General features: G+C 34.6%; 1 long non-coding RNA gene across 1 annotated transcript; it reads right to left on the bottom strand.

Moving 5' to 3' along the window:
• Positions 1-7062: 7062 nt before the first annotated feature.
• On the bottom strand, positions 7063-9502 carry LOC132760506 (uncharacterized). Its single transcript, XR_009629856.1, has 3 exons — positions 9223-9502; positions 8362-8698; positions 7063-8174 (listed from the first exon to the last, which is right to left on the bottom strand). It is a non-coding gene; the product is annotated as an uncharacterized LOC132760506 (long non-coding RNA).
• Between the last annotated feature and the right edge of the window lie 12218 nt (positions 9503-21720).

The following is a 21720-nucleotide window of genomic DNA, read 5'->3' as shown; positions in this document are numbered from 1 at the left end:
TATTACGGGTGCAACTCGATTGCTTGGTCAAAGAAGTCGGTTGGGTCTCACTCTCTGATAGGCGAAAAATTCGAAAACTTGTAATTGTTTATAAAGCTAAAAACGGTTTACTGCCGGACTATTTATCTTCTTTGTTTCCGCCTACTGTATCAGAAACTACTTCTTATCCTTTGCGAAATAATAACAACTATGTTACTATAGCTATAGCTAGACGCACTCAATTATATAATGCATCGCTTTTACCATTCCTTTAGAATTATGGAATAACCTCGACCCCAATATACGAAACTCTCAGACACTCAACATATTTAAATCTAGACTAAAAAATCTTTTTAAAGCACCAACGGTTCCAAAGCATTATTTTTATGGCAAGAGATACTTATCAATAGTGCATACACGTGTAAGAAATAATTGTAGTAATTTAAATAACGATTTATATAATAACCATTTGCACGATGACCCTTTTTGTCAATGTGATATTGTGATTGAAAATGCCGAGCATTTCTTTTTCAAAATGTAATCAATGCGTCGAACAACGAATAAATACTCTTTCGAGAAACCCTATCTTATCATCCATTAAACATTGCTACATTTTTGTTCGGTTGTGAAAATTTAGAATACGAAGATAACGTTGTCATTTTCGAATCAGTTCAAAAAATTATCAAGACGACCCATCGTTTTGATAATATTTGACTTTTAACCTTGTTTTTATTCTAAAATTTGTCATTTATATTGGCTTATTTGCTCTAATCTAACTAACTTAAATAGAAAATATTCAACAAAACCAAACTTCAACTATTTTAACAACTAAAGAGAGATCAGGATGGCAACCTGTGGATGATCGCACTTCAAAATCAAAATTGTACATTAAATTTTAATGAATAAATAAACTGTTCAAAAATAAAATACATATTTTAAAGTTTATATGCATGTTAATGTTAAAGTAATCATTGTTGCCTTAATAGTATTTTCTTCTGCAATATTAATTTCTGGGAAGGGCTTAATCTTATGTTGTAAGAACTTGTTGCCCAACCCATTTGCATTTTGATATATACTCATTACTCATTATTTGTATGATATGTTTGTAAATATGTATGTAAAGAAATAAAATATGTTTAAACTAAGAAATATTTGCGCTTAACATGAATTTGCGGGTAGAATGTCACCGCGAAGATCGCGAAAATTTGAAGCTTGAATGCCGCCTTTCCTTGTTGATCTTGCTTTTCATATTGTATGCCACGCGAGTTTACCATTAAAAGGAATTGCAAAGTAAGTGCCCTTTGTTCATTTTTTTCACTTTGAACTTTGTCCGGGACATAACTATAAAACCATAAAATGTTTCGACATGGAACTTTGTAGACAGATAGATCTCATTATGCAAAAGTGCAGTACAAAAACATAACTCTGTCTTGCCTTATTTTGGAGTTATTTCCCTTTGTTCGTTGTAACACTTTGAAATTTGTCCGGCACATAACTCTTAAAAAGAGATATCAAAAAGAAGCTTTGTAGGTAGATTGATCTCATTGAATAGAAGTGCAGTGCAAAAGAACCTTAACACATTGGTGGTTATTGCCCTTTGTTCATTTTTACACTTTAAACATTGTCACGGACGTACTTCAGAAAAAAGTATACTAGATATGAACAAGACTGTTTGTAGGTAGATAGATCTCATTGGGTAGATGTGCACTGCAAAAGAACCATAATTCTGCCTTGCCTAGTTTTGGAGATATTGCCCTTCATTTTTACACTTTGAACTTTGTCGGGACATAACAAGAGGTATACTTTTCTGTGTGTTGAGCATCACTCAGTTCAACTGGCTCTTGTTTGTCTTACTGTACGCTATGCGAGTTTTCCTTTTAAAGTAATTGCAATGTGACTTCCGTTCATTGAATGCCGCCATTCATTGGTTATCTTGTTTTTCATATTGTACGGTGTGCGATTATACCACTTAAAGAAATTGCAAAGTGACATCCGTTCATTAAATGTCCCCTTCCCATATGATATTGTTTTCAAATTGTATGCTACGTGATTTTACCATTGAATGTAATTGCAAATTGACTTCTGATCACTGAATGCCGCCATTCATTGTTAATCGTATTTATACGCCTTGCGATTTTACCAATTTAAGCAATTGCAAATTGACTTCCGTTCTTTGTATGCCGTCCTTCATTGGTTATCTTGTTTTTCATATTGTACGGTGTGCGATTTTACCGTTTAAAGAAATTGCAGAGTGAATTCCGTTCAATGAATGTCCCCTTTCCTGTTGATCTTGTTATTCATATTGTGCGCTGTGCGATTTTACCATTTAAAAGAATTGCAAAATGACTTCCGTTCATTGAATGCCGTCCTTTACTGTAGATCTTGTTTTCATTTTCTGCGCTATGCGATTTTACCATTTAAATTAATTGAATATAATATATACCTTTTTATTTTAAATTATTGAGCAAAAAGGTCTTTACAATTTCGTTTCTCTTTATTTTACTAATACTTTCGAAAAATACCAAATACGACATTTGTTTTGCTTTACGGCGCACCAACACAGTTTAGGTGATATGGCGCCGAATCACGAAATATGATTTTTGCTAACCTCGGATGTTACAAACTATATTTTGTATGTTTGATTTGATTTAACGGCACATTGATACATGACCGAACAAAACATCTTTACAGTTAACTCTTATACAGGATTTCATGAACAGGATTTCTTTTATCTTTGACCGAATAAACGTGTTACACTGATATTTTTGAACAATCTTTTTCTGAAGTTTGTTTTGTTCGGTTAACCAAAAAAATGTCAGTTTTATATAATGTCTCATTCCTAACTCTATTCCAAAAACCAGTACAATGTATTTTTTATTTTTAGTAATTGTGACCCTAGAGGTTCCGAATGCAATCGAAACCGGGTTCCCACATAAGGTTGCTACATAACAAATTTTATTCCAATATTTCATTCTTAACTCTAGTTATTGTACTGAAACCATTTTCCTATTTTAAGTAATTGTGACATTGACTTTGACCACAGGGGGTCCAAATGCTCTTTATACAAGCTTGTTGTACACAAAGTTTGATTAAAATATCTCATTCAGCTATCTGTAAGCAATATACATATATTTTTCTGTCATACAGGCATTCTTCAAAATAAAATAGTAATAATAATTATATATTTATTACCCAGAAAGTATTGAAATCATTAACATGATTCTAATGAAATATGGACAGATGGCACTACATAGACAATGCATTTCATTTTAAGCTTGACTATACTGAGAGATGTTCTACCTTGACCGTGACCGGATTTCTGACTAAAGTTTTAAAGAAGAAAAATCTGTTTCTGAAACTTTTTTTATTCCATAGTTTTCATTTACTATGATGGTTCAAGTTTTTAGCCCCAAAATAAAGGAAAGTATCATATTAAAATTTCTTAAAAATATGTGGTTTATTTTAAATTACTTCTTTATTTTTAAAGGGGTATCTACTCAATGTAAATTCATGTTTTTGTTTCATGTTATCTGAATTAAAGACCTTGGAAATATTTTAATTAATTTTACTTACAATAGCGAAAGTTAAAACAAACAGTATGCCTTTTCATTCTTTCTTAAAGAAAAGTGGACTTTTGTTTAACAGAATAAATATGTTACAGATAAACTAAAAAAATGCCTTGCACAAAAGTCATGGCCTTTCAAGGCCTGGCTAACCTACTTCTTGTGGGTTTCTAACCAGGTTGAAAGCATTGCATTTTTGCTTGCAATACTATGTGAATTGCTTGTTGAAATGAGTATATGTTTTATGAGGGTATGCCGTTTTGAATCATGCCATTTTGAATCAGGGATAAATTATGACGTCATTTAATCCTAATCCTAGATAATTCTAATCCCCGAAACAATGGTTGTATTGAAAAACTAAACAGGATTTACCTCTATTTATGATAATTCAATCATCTTAAACAATGGGCATTAAAATCTTAAACAATGGGCATTGAAATGTAATTATTTCTTAAAGAATGGAGAATTGAAATGTAATTATAAGAAATGATTATTTTTCAATGCACATTGTTTAAGGTATAATTTAGGTAAACCATACTTTCAAGTGTATTGTTAAGATAAAGTGGCCGGATTAGACAGTGCAGACTGGTGTATTGAAATGATTGAAGAGCTGCTCCTTTTTCGCACTTAGAACAGAAAAGAAATTGACATACATAGGCGTTATTAATAAATACCTGATCAATTAATTTATTCATCAACATATTAAAGTTCAGCCTTAAACAAGCTGGAAAAGGTTGCGCGATTGCTTTGTAGAAGCTGCAGATACGGTTGCCTTTCACAGCGTGACCACCTCTGTATCATGTATGACCGCAGCCAAAAACTCGAGCACCACTTCCGGGACATTATGGGAATTCTAGACGACGGGCAGATAATCGAAAAATGGTATAATTCATAGACATACACTGGGTTCGAACGTGGAGTTTTAGATTTGTTTGTTCTTAAATTCAAATGTAAAGATTAAAGAGAAATCATGATGAAAACCGAACGCTGGCGAAAGAGCGTCACAAGGATTGCGCAAACGATACTCAAGTAAGAAGAAATTTAAGAAAGTTTGTGACCGCGCATGCGCAATTATCACACTATCAAACGTAGCTCAGTGTTATGATGGACGCCGTGGACATAAGCCAGTTTAAAAGTCGCGATTGGGAGCATCTTAATGACGAAAATGATTCGTTGGTGAAGTTCATTGCTCCAGCCACACTGTTACTGGTCAGTATTAAATCACCATGAATGACAACTTGATAAACTAAAAAAGACATGCACTTGTGAATCGGGTTTTAGTGTACTGTGAGATAACGCTGTTACTTTTCACCTTTTTTCAGGTCGGACAAAGCAACTCTGGTAAAACATCTTACATGAGGAAGCTGGTCGAAAATGGCGACAGGATGTTCAAAATTCCTCCATCTAAGTACATTTGGTTGTACAACATATATCAAGACATTTACGACCAGATTTCAGTTCGAGCAAGGGGTCCCGACACGAGCAGACATTAGGCCGAGAACGAAAAGAATTCAAAGTACGCGAAAACTATGACCTCACACTTGCATAATATATATTACTGTTCAGATTGCAAAATCGTCTGCAGCTGTCCACACTCGGTACACAGCTTTTTATTTATAGTATGAAGTCAAAACACTTCCTGCGCGCTTATGACGAAGTTATGACAGCAAATCAATTTAGCCAGTTAATTATTGATCTCAGTCCAATGAGCACACATTCTGACTATAAGTTAAGAGCAAACGTTCTACCAGGAGAGTTGCCCGTTATATACGAACTGGAATAGTAGTTAGTGTGTGTGTGTGTGCCTGAACATTAGAATATTAATTGTTACTGAACGAGAAAAAAAAACAATAATAATAATAATAATAATAATAATAAACATTCACGTTTGCTGCTGCTGGTGTGATGGACAAAATAGTTCGCCAAATTGATTTTCTACGTTACTTGGTCGTTGCAGTGCAAACCCAGAGGAAACAGCTTCTACGTAATCTAGCTAGAGAACAGATTCAAGTTCTATCAGAGATCTGTCGGAAACATTTAGATATCGGACCAAGACTATTTGACTCTTAGCAAGCACAAAAACACCCTGAGGAAAGTGGTACTGAAATCAGTAGATAACAATACTAAGAGAGAGTTAATGTATAAAGACGCTACAGTAAATAAAACGTTAGAAACGGTATTTCTTAAGGATTTCGAGAAGGAATCTGAGGACAGTGATTCGTCATTAAGTGACTACGGAAGCTCAACTTCTCCGGTACAGACAACAAAAAATAACAAGAATAAAGATCAACAAGGCAAAGGCAACGTTCACAGGACGCCGCCCCCGGACACACCCAAGCAGGACACCCAGAGGGCACCAAACAAGTACCTTGAGTGGACACAGTCGTATCTTGCATAATGCAAGCGGGATCGGAGAAGGGTTTTTGCAAACTGATTCTGATTCCGGCAAGCCGGTACCAGCAACTGATTCAAAGTCAAGCACAGCCTACACAGCAGCAGCAGAAACGCCAAACAGCAGAAGTGTTTCCTAATACGTCACCGACCGCATCGCCAGTGAAACAGCTGCACCAGGCCACGCAAGCGACTAACATATTTGAAGCTAGATCCATCCAAAATGGCGGCAGTAACTCTGTATCATTGACAAATCATCAATCGATCAGTGAACGCTTAACTGGAATTATAAAGAACATTTTTCCCAAACATGCTAGGAGAAGGGCGGTGTCTCTGCTACGGTATCATTAAGTTTGGTAAGGGCGTTTTTGAAGTCGATGGATCGGGAACTTTGATTTTACATGGAAGAAAAATGGACTCTAGTATCACGGACTATATATACTGTGCTCTACTGAATGATCGGTTTCAGCACCACGGACCGGAGGACTTAAATCTTTTCATTGTCGCACTGAACCAGATAAATGTACCCGCGCACTTGTTACAGAAAAGTGATGATAAAAAATTTGTTTCAGAAAAACAAGTGCTAAAAAATCCAAATGGCTTCCTTTTTGACTTATAGAGTACAATCTCTGTACAGCGACACCATTTGGGAGTCAATGATGTTGGTTGTTACAGAGAGGTGTCGCTTATGTTTTTGTAAAGTCTTTATTTTGGGAACTATTAACACTGTTGTTGTAAAGTATATATATATATATATATATATATATATATATAATTGAAAGATGGGTAGTAATCTGTAGTTTCTTCTGACTGTTATCAGCTATAGTTTTATTTTTATTTGTTACATTTTGTATAATTTCATACATGAATATCTGTTATAAATAAGCATATTTTAGTTGAAAAAAAAAAATTATCATAACTAATTGCTCTTATTTTGTATTATATTGACATTATAATATCATTTTTGACACGGCGTCTGCATTTTTCCTTAGATATGTAAAACATGATTTCGTATATTGTTTGTGATTTCAATGGAATATGTTCTATTTTTTTACCAAACCCTGCATGTAAAACAGCATAGATAAGTCATCATGATACAAATCTTTTATTATTCTTGGTATGCATTATAATAATAATAACAGCAATAATAATAATGTACAATGTGCAATTTACAGACATAATATAAAATGCGATTTACATAATTATAATACTGTCATGTCCGTGACTCAGCATAGAAAAGTCATCAAGATACAAATCGTTTGTTATTCTTTGTATGCATTAAAAATAATAACAGTGGTAATAATAACAGCAATAATAATAATAATAATAATAGATAATAATATACAATTTGAAATTTACAGACATAATATAAAATGCGATTCACATAATTAAAATACTGTCATGTCCGTGACTATGTTCCCATTAAACTTATTAACTTGAATAATAGATCAATATGCGCTTTATTTACACTTTAATTTGCCACTAATTTGGCGCCATTTTAAATCCGATCGTTAAGACAATGATGTCCAAAGCTGACCGAAGTCAGATTGTCAAAATGGTATCTTTTGTAGTCCAATATGCTAAGGACCCGTTTGCTTACAGACACCTGGTACAGGTTCTGGTCGTAGTTTCTCACTTCCTTAATGTTTCGGTATGACAGGTACCACCTAAGAGGCACTGTTTGTACAAGTCATGTTTTAACTCTCTCGAGCACCCTTTATGGTTTGTCTGAACCCTTGATCAGTCTTAAAGGAATAGTATTTCGGGGACAGAGCCACTAATTCTATCCCAACCTGTCCTGGCTGTTCGAACTTAACCTTTACGGGGACCAACTTGTTTTCATCATCACCTAAAGGATGGTCATCGGGCAAGTTGGACAGGTCAAACATGTTCTTGTACTTAAGGTACCTATCTCTAAGGTCGGGGACTCCTGAAATCTTTAATACAAGACTGTCGGTGTCTCCTACCAAAAAGTGACTCTTCAATCCTTGCAAAGTTTAGGTTTTACAAAGTCATAATAGAACGAGTACACCGTCAGTTTTGATAGTTCCAGTATAGTAAATCCAATGGCGATTGGTCTATTAATCACAACCACTGGCCTATGCATTTGAACAGCAGTCAGGTTTTGAGTCAACACGCGCAGACAGTCGAAAGTTGGCTTTGATACGAGGCGCATCAGACTTTGTTCGTTGGTGCAAATACGCACGTTTTTGTAATTTCTAGGATTTTCATAGCTTTTACCTGGAAGAGTGAAAAGAGAATCGTTTATAAATCTGACATATATCATAATGCTAGTTATGTTTGTTTTATATATACATATATGTATATGAACGCAGTATTATTACAAAAAGTTATGGTTATGGGGAATTAAATGCACCATTTTTTGGAGTTAGATCGTACAGTGAATAAGCAATTCAATTTCACTTACCAGAAACTAAATTAGCAATACTCTTCCACAGGGTCTTGTAGAAAGGAGACTTTGCTGTTCTTCGCTGATCTGCACAGTGGACCATAAAAGACTTTAATAGTGGGATCTGTGTGAACGTCAGTACACGATGTATCTTGGTCACCTGCAAACCGTGTTTTGTGTAAAACTGCAGGTTTCTGTAGTGTACCGTATACTTTTTTGTCTTTGAGCGTCAAGCACAGGCGTTTATCCAGGATCATATTGTCTGTATTGACGCCACACGATTCTGCCGTTCGAACAGTGAAATCTGATAAGTCTTCTTTACCTATTGTTATTCTCTCCGGAGCTAGTGGGAAATCTGAAATGAATGAATGAATGAACTGTTAATTAATTAATTAAGTACGTAATTAAATACTTAATTATTTAATTAACGATGGAATGAAAGCAGTAGCCAGTTGTATCGACAAAAATACATTGTTTAATTTTGTTAGTTTATTTCCGTGTGTCACTATTTGAAAACGTCATATTGGCATTGTGTCAAATATGGCTGTCGCATTTTTATTATAAACATAAAAAGTATTAGGCATTTGTTCTTTGCTAATACTAAATTTACCTGAGTATTTAATTTATAAACTAAAAATTATGATTATATCCATGATTACCTCCCTTTATCTCTGCTTTTCTGACCATTCTATGATTACCCCCCTTTGTCTCTTTTGCTTATATTAAAATGAATGCTTTTCTGATCATTTAAATGTGCAATATGTATTTGAACAGATGCTTTAATCCATTAAGAGACTTACGGACCTTTAAGCTTAATTTGAATGAAAATATGAAAAAAATTGTTTATTGTCAATTTAAATGAAACTACGAAATGCATACCGTCGTGATCATCATGCAGTTCCGGTGGATAGCAAAGATCAACCTCCTGGATAAATCCATGGTCATTATCCTCAGGTTTCTGCTCAAAATCGAATCTCTCGATTGCGTACCAGGATAGAAAACAAAATCCGTACTATGGGAGTCGTGCCGAGGTCATCGTAGAGGTATACAGCCTGTTGAAATCCAAAAAGTCAATGTAACTGGTCTCCTCGTCTTCATGGAATGTACAATTTGGCATTTCGCGATTGTTTGCCTTCGCATACCTCGGATTTCCAATGACAGATATCCCACCTGCGAAAGATTGTCAATGTATTTATAAAATTAAATAATGATCTGTTCAAGCTGTATTTTGATGCATGTAAGAGGTATGTCGCATTGATAATAATTATAATAATTCTAATAGAATTTAGATATTTCTTTCATTTGACATACTATTAATTAATATCAATTAATATGCATACTTCTTTAATAAAACAAACAAATAAATAAGTAAGCAACTGCGTACCCTAATAGCATTTTCTATCATGAGATTGGCTTCCTGGGAAGTCTGAAGCTGAATCCTAGTGCCAATGAAACGTAGGACACTTTCCCACGCAAAGCTTGCCAGTGTGTAAAACATCATAGGGTCCAGTCTAACGTCTTTTATCACCGCTGTACTGAGCTTGCTGATGATGTCGGCCGTGAATAAACAGTGATCAGTGCAAGCTCCATTATTTTTATGGGCTTTTTTCATCAGCTGAGTCCCAGACTCTTTGAACAACACGGTACATGCATTCCTCTTCGGACAGTGATGACCCCTCGACACAGTCCCCAAAATTTTCAATTAGTGGCAGGTCTGACTCCGCTAGTTCCTCTGGGCCTTTAATATAATCCCTACATAAGGCTATCTTACAAAGTCTGTGTTCAGAAATTGAGTGTGGCCAATACGTATTGGCATAGACCCTCTTCCGCTTTGAGTCCGTCTACAAGTGACGTCAGTGAATCTTTAAAACAGTTTTTGAAATCTATAAAACGGCACCTGTCAATGGTCAAACCGGCGTATAAATCTATAGTTTTTGGGATGACACATTTTTTTCACTCCATAAATCTCGGCTGCACGCATTTAAATTCTGCCGTCGTTTGCGGAGAGATCGTTCAGAACGACAACAAGATGGTTAGGTACCCCCCAGCTTCAAATTACAGCCCATACAAGCCCTGCCTCGAATTTTCCCTGAAATAAAGTAATGAAATGGTAGTAAAGATGTTAGTTGTATAGTTTTTGTTAGCAATATCTAAACAAAGGTCCTGTTTTAGCATTTAGCATTTTCAGCATTAAGCAATTTTAACACTGAAGCTACTCTAGCATTTATATCAGTGCGAATATTAGTGCAATGTATTACATTTTTACTGTAAGTTGTTAGAACTGTTGAATTTTCTAGCTGTTATGTGACAGTGGTCTTATGCTATACGCTGTCCGGGAAGGAACGGGTCGTCGCAGATATGGCATTTATCGTTGGACGCCTGAGTTTTGCGAATTCCTTCATCGCAGTACTGTATTGGTTGATTTCGCCGCATGATCGCCAGTGCTTCTCTTTGTTCACGTTGCATGCATTGTAGAAACTACTTCATGACTATACATGTATCGTGGTGTGTGAAGAAAACTGGCTCTTTGGGGTAGCTATTATCAATGCTTATTCAATAATAAGCAAAAGCACAGGGATCATGAAATCTTTCTCTCACGATCGCACCCTCTGTTGGTTCATTGAGATCGAATATTGGCCGACGGAAACACTCGAATCTTGCTACAATCACGAAAGGAGCTTCTAGTTGTAGATGGTGCTTTTTAAATTAAATGTAATTATTACCAATGCTAGGCATTTTTACGTTTAACGGGTCTAATAAATTACAATGCTCTATGTGCTGCTCTAGGTCTTTGGAGGAGTATTTAGCATTTAAGCACCGCGGGCAAACGTACACTTTGTGCTTAGACGAGCGCTGATGGAAGACAAGAGTTACAAGATCTTTAATGGCGCAATAGTGAGGAAATACCTATTGGTCCTTCTTTTCGTGTTCCGTTCTTGCTCTGGACAGTATCATTATGCTTAAATAGTAAGTTCGCATGTCCTCTCATTTCCGTTAGTGGACACATACATGAAGGAATTATAACATTTATAGGTACCTCATCGTCATATTGTCTCTCGAAAACCTGTGAACTCGAAAATTTTGTTTCTTTTGGATAATTTTCTGGATAATCTTTGTGAGTGTAATCTGTATTCGTTTTCTTGTCTTTGATTTACTTCCGGAAACCTTTTGTTACTCATTTCTTTTTGTTCCTCAAATGCAGACCAGTGCATGGAACTCACTTATGTTTTTCTACTAGTTTTTTATATGTTTGTTATTGGGCTTGCAATGACTAGCGTATAAACTCAATGATTTTTTACTATTTGCTGGTTTCCTACCAGTTGTACTATTTTATCAGGGCACGTGTGCTCTCTGATTTAATTCATTATTGGTGAAGTTCTGAATGGTCGCTTGTATGTTGCTAATACTCGCAAAGGATGTTATCTAAAACATAAAAGTGTTCTTAGAGTAAGATTAGCACCTCGTTCCAGGATCCCAGCCAAACTCTTTCGGTTTACGTAAACAGTGTACGATTCATTGCTGTTACGAATTTACTTTTAAATTAAGGCCTGTATTCTCCAATCTTTGATGATGTGCATTTGTTTTCGCCTTTGATATGCAGTTATCTGCGATTCTCGCTCTGATAAACAAGGATAGTCTCTGCTGTCCCTTTGAAATAGATTGCCAATTTTATTATTTATACTTTTATTGGACTTCACTGTTTATAAAGTGATAATTCAAATTCTCAGAGTTTTCATATGACTCGTTTAATGCCAGATTTTTAAATAACTTTCTCGATTTAGTGCAATTACTTTCATGTTATTTGCAACTTACCAATACTCGTGATTTAAGAATTTTTAACTCAATGCTAAAGTACCTCAAAAACTTTTTGTATGAGAATATTCTCTCCCAAAATCTTTTTTTTTCGATAATAAAGGGAGATAATAAAAAATGTTAATAAGGTTAAAACGTCAGTTTTGCATTAAAAAAAACTCCACAACCTTTTTGTTTCATGATGTATTATATAATATGTTAAATAATGTCATTTTTAAGTATATGTTTGTTAACAAGAACTGCCTATATATATGCATATTTCTCATAAATTTTTAAAAGTTTAACCACCTCTTCGTGTATTTGTAAATAAAAAGGTCACAACTCTCAATTAAAAATAATTAATGGCAAGCTTAGATCATCTTGCATTCTGTGTTCATTATCCCAAATTTTCTTAATTATAATAGCAGTATTGATAAAAAAAGTCTCATGATATGCGTAGTATCGATATATTCACCTTATATTTCTCTCTTTCTTATTGTCGTTTCCGAATCATCTCCTGTATTGTATTCATAATCACCATAACGCACCATTGGTTCCAATCTGCTCATAAAGGGTGAAGTGAAATTATAATTTTATTACTTCTATGAACTTGTTTTTGAATGAATATTTTATTCAATGTGGTGCTCCAGAGGCTTATTATATTTCTCATTGCTTTCGTGAAAACTGATTTATTCGATATTTATAATTTTAATATATGTTGTACATTGTATATAAATTTGATTATCACTATTGTCGTGTTAAAATATTAGTTTCATTTACGCTTTTTTATACTCATCTTAATTTCACACTACACTACACATATTGATTGTATATAAATTTACTATTGATAATATTGTCTTTACCTTGTTTAATGCGTTCTCAGTGTTTCCAACTTTATTTGTTGTCGTTTTCCCGTCAAACAGACTCCGGCCAATACTAGGGAAGTATTCTCTTTGTGTCCATCTCGGATGTAACGATATTTTTTTCTTTTATAACAGCTTTTTCTCTTTCGTTTCGTTGTTATCGCGTCTTGATTGATTGCTGAGTTATTTGCTGCTCGGATCCAATGTTCGGCTGCACCGTGGTATTGGTTTCCTGGAATTAGATCACTTAGAAGCTTAGTAAACGGCGTTAGATGATATTACTAGATGGCGTTCCGATCGTTATTATGCTCTTTAGCTCACCGTATTTTTTTGCCTAGTTAAATTTCCTAAGTGCTTTTACTGAGGCATGTTGTAATGATTAGTCATCCTCCTGAAAATGTTTTCTCTGTGCGTGAGCAAATCCTTTGATTATTTCTTTCTTGCTTGTGAGCAACAAAGTCTGTTCTCTCTTTTTTTCCACAAAATTTTTTTCACCTAATTATTATTCATTGGAGTGACTCTGTTTTGCATAGAAGTTCCAGATATTTTCGTGATTTAAACTTCTTCTGGCATGAAGTACATTGCTCTGTCACAGCAGCACATTGTGGCATATGTCTCTTTAATTCACACGGTTTCCTGAACTACTATTTACAAGTTTGACAGCGTTTTTCCTTTTTTTAACACACACTGCCGATCTCTGGTGTTTTACTAAATTCGATTTATTGAAAAATTGTTTTTCACATTTTGTACACACAGAATTATCCAGTAACGTTTCATTTAGTTTTCTTAGCTGATCTCTCACTTCCGGTGAGCTTGGGTCATACGTTACGTTGTCATTATTTGGGAATAGAAGGTTTCTTATGAACTCGTTTTAGTCATTGGAATTTGCCATACCTGATGTATCAGACCTGAAATGTGACCGCTTTATATATATAAATTGTATTGTGTTGTGGTTACATGTATTGTATGTACATGATCGGGGGCTTAACTGTATCGAACATGTATAATCTAGTGACGGTAACTCATGTATGTACATGATCGGGGCTGCTAGGCTAAACTGTAGCGAACATGTATAATCTAGTGACGGTAACTCATGTATGTACATGATCGGGACTGCTAGGCTTGACTGTAGCGAACATGTATAATCTAGTGACGGTAACTCATGTATATACACGATCGGGACTGCTAGGCTTAACTGTAGCGAACATGTATAATCTAGTGACGGTAATACATGTATATACATGGTTATATCATCAGAACAGACAATATCCCGTCTATGTAGCCTGAGGGACGTTCTGCATTGTTTACATTAGCATGAGAAAATGCGTCAATAGATTGCCGCATATTTTCAAATACACATAATATAAACTGCCAAATTACTATCTTTGTTTACAATGATGTGTGTCCCTATTAATTCTTGTATCTAAAATAGCAAACAAATGAAGAGTACATGTATATCGAGCTTGTTTATATGAAAACAAGACTAAAACTATAATAATCACGAGTTTTTTTATGCACATATTTTGCTTCAATTCATAGGAAAGCGCTTGAAATCGATCTATGCATGTAAGAAATGTTTACAAGAAGCATTGGAAACATTGCAAAAAGAGAGCTTTAAATATTCATAAATGAACAATGATTTTGAAATAGCAATTACTTTCAGTAGTAACATTTTATTAATATACCCAAAAACATGATTCAAAGAGCTAATGTGCCTGTAAGAAAATGAAAAAGTTCTACTCACTTTTCAAGACCTATGGGGTAACTTGTAATTAATACATTTTCCATAGATAATACGACTCTACAGGCCCGGTACTGCCGTTTTCCCTGAAAACCAATAATTCTGTTGAAAACAGTCTCCTTTATTAATCGGTTGTCATCTGTCATTCGACAACGTCCGTTTATTATTGAATACTGTATGCACTGAATTGCAACACTGATGTTATTGAAAGTGCTTCTATCTGTTTTAACCAGAATGTGATTTTCATAGATATGTCTGTTTATGAATATCATTTTAAAGTATAATTATTTATAAATATATATCCGTAAACACTTTTTGATACATAAATAATTACAGAAACGCGTACATTTCTTGTTTATTTTAAATTTTGTTTTGTTTTGGTTGTTTTTAATTTGTTTTGTTTTTTGTATTTTTAATACAAACAGTGTTAGGAAGTTAAAATTATTACATCAACGCTCAAAAGTTTTCTCATTCAAGGTAAGTAGTTTATCCCGTCTCTTTTAATGGTAATTTGAAAAAAAACAAAAAAAAACAAAAAAAAAAAAAAAAAAAAAAAAACAAAAAAAACAGCACAATCAGATCATTCAATCAGTACCAATAAAATGTACTATTTATCTTATTTAGTACTGAATGCTTCATTGAATTATTAAGTGTCAGTACTATTTTCCACATGATTTCTATCCTTTTATCTCTTTTGTCTAGCATTGACACAATCAGTGTCAATTAAATGTACCATTTTGTGGTGCATTAAGCCAAACGTGACACGGGTATAACTTGCCACGAGACGCGGCGTCTCAGTTAAGTTTTGACTGGACAATGTATATTATGTGTTTGTTTAAGCGACCCTTTATATCCGTTGCTTGTCATCAAACCTTCACAAATCTACAGCATATACTTCAGTGTAAGGTCGACTAAAAAACTTCAAAATGCCTTCAAATTGTGTTTCTCTCGATATTGAAAATTACTTGAAAATGGGCATAGTGAACGGAAAGGCTGTTGGAACTATAATAAATGTGCTTTCAGGAACTCAGGTTACACTGTCTAAAATGGGACTGATTCAATTATGTTCTTCGATCGGAGTAATTGTGGACACCTGCGAGCAGGCGGCATTGTATCAGAATAATGTTGGACGAAAAGCCCTGATGCCGATCGATCTGACCGACGAAAACAAGGAAAATGTAGATTCAGGTCTGCCTGGAATCAGACAGCTTAGGATGAGACTGAGATATTCCGATTGCGCGGATGTTGCCGTTGAAATAAGTGATGACGAAAGCGGTCAATCCACAGACGAAGACAGCCTTGACCAGTCTAAGTCATCGGACATGCGCTGGGAAGAGGCTGAACAAGAAAAAAGACTGGTCAAGCGAGGACAGTGACATGGACACAACCCAATGTTCAGATGTGTTCCTTTTATGACTACCAAACGTTATTCTCCAAAACATTGCACATCATCTTGAAATGACTGATTTGTTTCATTTTAAACTTACTTGCAAGATATTGCATTATGTGACAGACAGGAGCATATTCTGGATAACTGAAATAAAAAAAGAATATAACTGCGCTTTTAAAATTGACAGGCCAGAACAGAGCAAGGAAGTTTTTAGACTGTTGAAAGACTGTTATTCAGGGGACGGCGAATTCTCGTTGTAGTATGTGTATATTTAAAAATGCTTTTTTTGTGGCAAAACAAACATTATTGCATTGTGTGAAAGACAGTGGATAAAACCAAACTCATCCATTAGCTAAATACAATTATAAACAAAAGTTTTAATTTTTTCTTGTGATAACAGTGGTCTAAGTAGCAAAGTAAAGGGGGCCATTGCGTAGGAGTTTGAGACGGACTTTGTCCGACAAAACAGGCCGTTATAACGAAAGTTTTAACCCATTTCTTCATAAAATATGATAAATCAGATCAACAAGGAAAGGCGGCGTTCAACGAGCGCAACCCCCACATGACCCAGCAACAAGAACCAACGGCAAGGAGCCCAGGCGGAGTCTGCCTCTGGACCCCTTTATTTATTACCACATGCAAGAACCTCTGGACGCCTTAACCTATAACCACATAGAAGCGCCTCTGAACACCTCTTAATTGTATTGCAAAATTAAGATATTTCAAAAGGAGAAAATGTATCCCCTTTTTCTGAAGACATAATTTGACAAGATCGAAGATAGTAAAACAAGTGCGATAATTGATTGAGATAATTGATTGAGTAATTAGTTATAAACATGTAAAAACAGTGACCCCCTGCTTTTGACCATTTCCCTATTTAATATATATAGATTCAGAAGAAGATAAGAACAAATTTTCACCTCTCATAATTATAACCAGACATATATAACAGTAAAGTAATTTTTATACTGGAACAAAGGGAATTTCATGTTTTATAAACACAGTCTTTTATATAAATGATCAATAAAGAGATAAGAACAGAACTATTACATTATCACACACCAGTGCCGATTTTGCGACTCCGTAAAAAACGGTATTGCACCGCCGTGCATATATTTTAGCGTGAGGTCATTTGCGTTATACATGTACAATCAAAGTGTAAAGACGCGCTAAATGCTAGCGTTAGATTATATGGGCGTCATTGAAAAATGATTTTTCTCATTATCAATCAATAATGAATTTTAATAATTTGCTTATTGCGCTTAGCGGAGTTTTAAATGTAACAATATAATTCAGTTTCGTGAAAGTAAGTTGCAAAAGACATCATTATTTATGCTTTTAGAGCTAAAATAAATTACGATGATATGCATGTGTTTCGGTGTTCTACTTTGCTTATATAGCGTTCTTTATCGTGTTTATGTAAACAATACATAATATAATGAAAAGGCATCTACAGTTATATAAGTTGAATATATACTTAAATGATAGCTACTAGTATCACTCTAATAGACACATACTATTTTATCATTGCTATCATCTTTTCGAATACATAAATATGTTAACGGGCCGGGGACTTAACGTATGCCGTCCGGTTAGCTCCATATGTAGAGCGTTGACCTGTGAAACGAGCGACCCGAGTCCGACTCCCGGACGGCGCAGGTCGCTTTCGTTGTGATTAATCATTAAATCCTTTCGACGGTCATTCGCATTGTACCTCTGCTCTTGTTTGTACGGATGTAATCAGTTCCTTGCAAAAGTGAAGGCGACTAGCACTAATAAACTGCTTGACATCCTGCCTGGCTGAACTGTGCTCTGGTAAGTTCAATGTGGCTTACTGCCGTAATGTCCTTTCTTAAACTGGGAAGAAGACACTTGTTAAAGTGACATCAGTGGTTTAACACCGATCGGGATACAAATGCGCATGGGAGAATCAAGTAACGATTAAATGAACAAACATGTGATGAAATGTGATAAAATGTTGGACTCAAATGGTACAACATTATTTATGAGAAAGAACTATAACAGTTTTAAACAATAGTATTACACACGTGGCGGCAGTTAAATAGAGATATCAAACCGTTGCATCTAAAGGAAATGTTTACCATCAGACTCAAAAGCCAACCTTTGTTCAAGTGTAAACAATAGCGTTACACATGCACAAAAGTGGTAGTTTAGATATAACAGTTAATAATATTAGATTCGTTTTGTTAGCGGTAACAGAATTCATAAATTATTTATTATGCGCTTCAATCGCATGTCTTGTCGCTTGTTTGTTAAATAAATGCATCATTTTCAGTGTTTGCTTCTTTCCTCGTTTGAAAATACGTTCAAGCATAAGGTGCCACGATAAATAATTCTTAATTTCAATGTGGCTTACTGCCGTAAAAACTATCAACACTACTACGGGACTTAATGTCTTTTCTTAAACTGGGAAGAAGACAGTTGTTAAAGTGACATCAGTGGTTAAACACCGATCGGGATACAAATGCGCATGGAAGGATAAAATAACGATTTAACTTTCATGATAGTATTGCAGGTGGTATGCATCAAGGTTTTGAGCGAACTTACGCAAACTTGCGACAAAAATATTATTGGCCCTCAATGTTTGAAGACTGTAGAAAATACATTCAGTCATGTGAAGCATGCCAACAAGTCAAGCGTGACATACATGGTAAACCACCCCCATTACAACCCATGCCTGTTGCTGATCTTTTCCAAAGATGGCATATTGATATTCTTGGTGGACTGCCAACTAGCAAAGAAAAATATAAATATGTACTTCTTGTAGTTGACAGTTTCTCAAAATGGTCTGAAGCATTCCCTTTGTATACTCAAGAAGCAACTGAAGTCGCTTCTGTCCTTTTTCGAGAATGCATATGTCGATACGGTGCTCCTAATGTGCTCGTATCTGACAGAGGTCAAAACTTCCTCTCCAAATTGGTCAAAGCTCTTTGTGAATTATTTCAAATCACAAGATATTATACCAGTAGTTACAGACCCCTTCTAAATGGATCTGTAGAGCGCATGAATTCTGTTATTCTTCAAGCTCTCAGAACATATTGTAAAGGAAAACAAGATGATTGGCCAAATTTGCTTCCTTCGATTATGATGGCATATCGAAGTACTCCAGCAACTCAGTCAACTCAGTACTCTCCTTTCTTTTTACTTTATGGTTGTGAGATGAGACTCCCTATTGATACTGCCCTTACTCCAAAAAACAACTTTATGAACTGAATTTAGAACTCATCTTGCACAAGTGTTGCAACATCTCGAAATTTAAAGAAAAATAGCTGCTGAAAATATCAAACTTGCCCAAGAGAAATATAAAACACATTATGATAAGCGCAGTCAGTCTGCCAACTTTAAACCAGCTGATGGAGTATGGTTATATTGTACCAAAGTACCAGTTGGTATGGCACCCAAACTTCACAAGAAATGGTTAGGTTCTTACTATATTACGTATAATGGTCCTCATAACACATACAAATTAAGAAGATGTTCTGACAATCGTGAAGTTAAGGTCATAGTCAATGCAACCAGGTTAAAACATTACTTTGATCCTTCAGATAGGCCAACAAACCCACCACCAGGTTATGAAAATCTGACAGAATCATTAAATGCTGAAGAAATGCCCCAGATTGATTCTGAAGTCCCTCCTACAGCTCAAACTAAGGCTCCCAATGAGAAGACGTCAGAAAAAGATAAACAAACCAACAATAATAAAAAACCCAAAGCTAAACATAGCGATAAAGAAGCAAATAAACCCATCCCACAACAAGGCCCTAGAACTGACTGAATAAACACAAGGATCAACAAGTTCAAGGTCAAAGTACTTCTTCAGATAGTTCAAATAATCAGCCTGATCCAACACCAAGTTCATCAACAGAAACAAGTCCATCTGATAATCAAACTCCAACCACCAAATCCAAATCCTTTTCTGTTGATGAAATAGATAAAATTATTTCCTCCCAACGCAGCAAAAATATTCTTTACTGTCGAATCAAATGGAAAGACCCACAAACACCTAGTACATGGGAATACGCCTCAACAATACCCGAGGTCTTCATCAGAGACTATCATGTAAACAGAACTATGTCTGGTGAAAAGAGAAAAAACCACTAAAGCATACACATCAATTTTTTCAAAACTTTGCCAGACATACATCTTCTTTCGTATGATCGGAAACATAAAACTGTCCATGATAGATATGTCATGGGTTACACAGAAACTTATGATTTATCAAACCAGCATCTCATTTATAATAGAACTTGTAACGATTTGTCACACAGTGGTATACCATTCAAAATTTCAGAAAGAAAACGAACATTGCAACCATATCTTAATATCTTATACGACCAGTTAAAATATGTTGATTTTGCTGATTGGCACAGCAATGTTGGTATCTTGGACAATGGTCAGAAAATTGAAGGGAAAATGATCAGAGGTGTAATTACATATGACATTTCACATCCTCTTGAAACTACATATTTCAAGGTATACCATACAGATTCAAAACAACCTGTTTGGCTTCCATTTTCCCAAGCACCTGTCAAGTTAGTACGCCAACTTTTGTTCAGAATCTCTACAAAAATCAAATGCACTGGTCAGCTTTTCAAATCAACAAAAGGTCTAATATGGAAACAAGCTCAAAAATATAATTTGTAAATGCAATTATTGTAAACATAACTAAGAAAGTATTTAGAAATGATGTAAGATCATAAATGCTCTATTTTTGCATATTTCTAGTTAATTTCAGTCAAAAGTATATATTTTCTATACAAGTTTGTAAACAAAAAAAATATTGTAAAATGTAATTAGATTTATTTTGTTTCTATTTTATCATAAAACAAATTATGTGGAGATTAATAATGCGGTTCAAGTTTAAAACATTATGGTTTGATAAAGCAGCAAACCAATGTACCATGATAATGTACCAGTGAATGTTTGAATTTCACATTACCATTGTTAAAAATAAATTTAAATGTGTTGAATTTAAAAAAATGTTACATACATACAAATATATTACATATGATATTGATTTGAAAACACAATTGTTATTACTTAAGTGGCTGACCATTGTTGTTGCATATATTTATATTAAGTCAGAGTCCACTAATGCATGTTGCATAAAAAAAGTGATACAGAGTTGTGAAAACTCCTTAGAATAATACTAATATGTGAGGTTATAAACGTTGCGTAGCCTAAATGGTCATACTAAAATCTCAGCATAACAGAAAGTTAAATACTATACGAGTACAAAGGTACCATAATGAAATAAAAGAATTTGTTGTTGTATTTTTTGCCAAATAGGCATGGCTTATCTATTATAGTTGCATATCATATATTAAGATAATGCCAAACAATTATGTATTTTTGTGTTTTGAAGACTTCAATAATTCTATTGTTGTCGCAAATTTAACATAGTAAATTTTTATTACATTGTCAAAGACATATTTTTCGTGTCTAATGTAAGATTTCCTTTTTGAAATAATTTAATTTTAACATAAGACTTATGTTTTAATTATCATTAAAGGAATGCCATGTTAATTGCTATTTCTTCAAATTCACAATGATTTTTGTATATAAATGTG

This window comes from Ruditapes philippinarum, unplaced genomic scaffold (assembly GCF_026571515.1).
Source record: "Ruditapes philippinarum isolate M1 unplaced genomic scaffold, ASM2657151v2 ctg3416_1_1_1_1, whole genome shotgun sequence".
Taxonomy (NCBI): Eukaryota; Metazoa; Mollusca; class Bivalvia; order Venerida; family Veneridae; genus Ruditapes; species Ruditapes philippinarum.
Note: the sequence above shows the minus strand (reverse complement) of the source record. Positions and strands in the feature narration are given on the sequence as shown.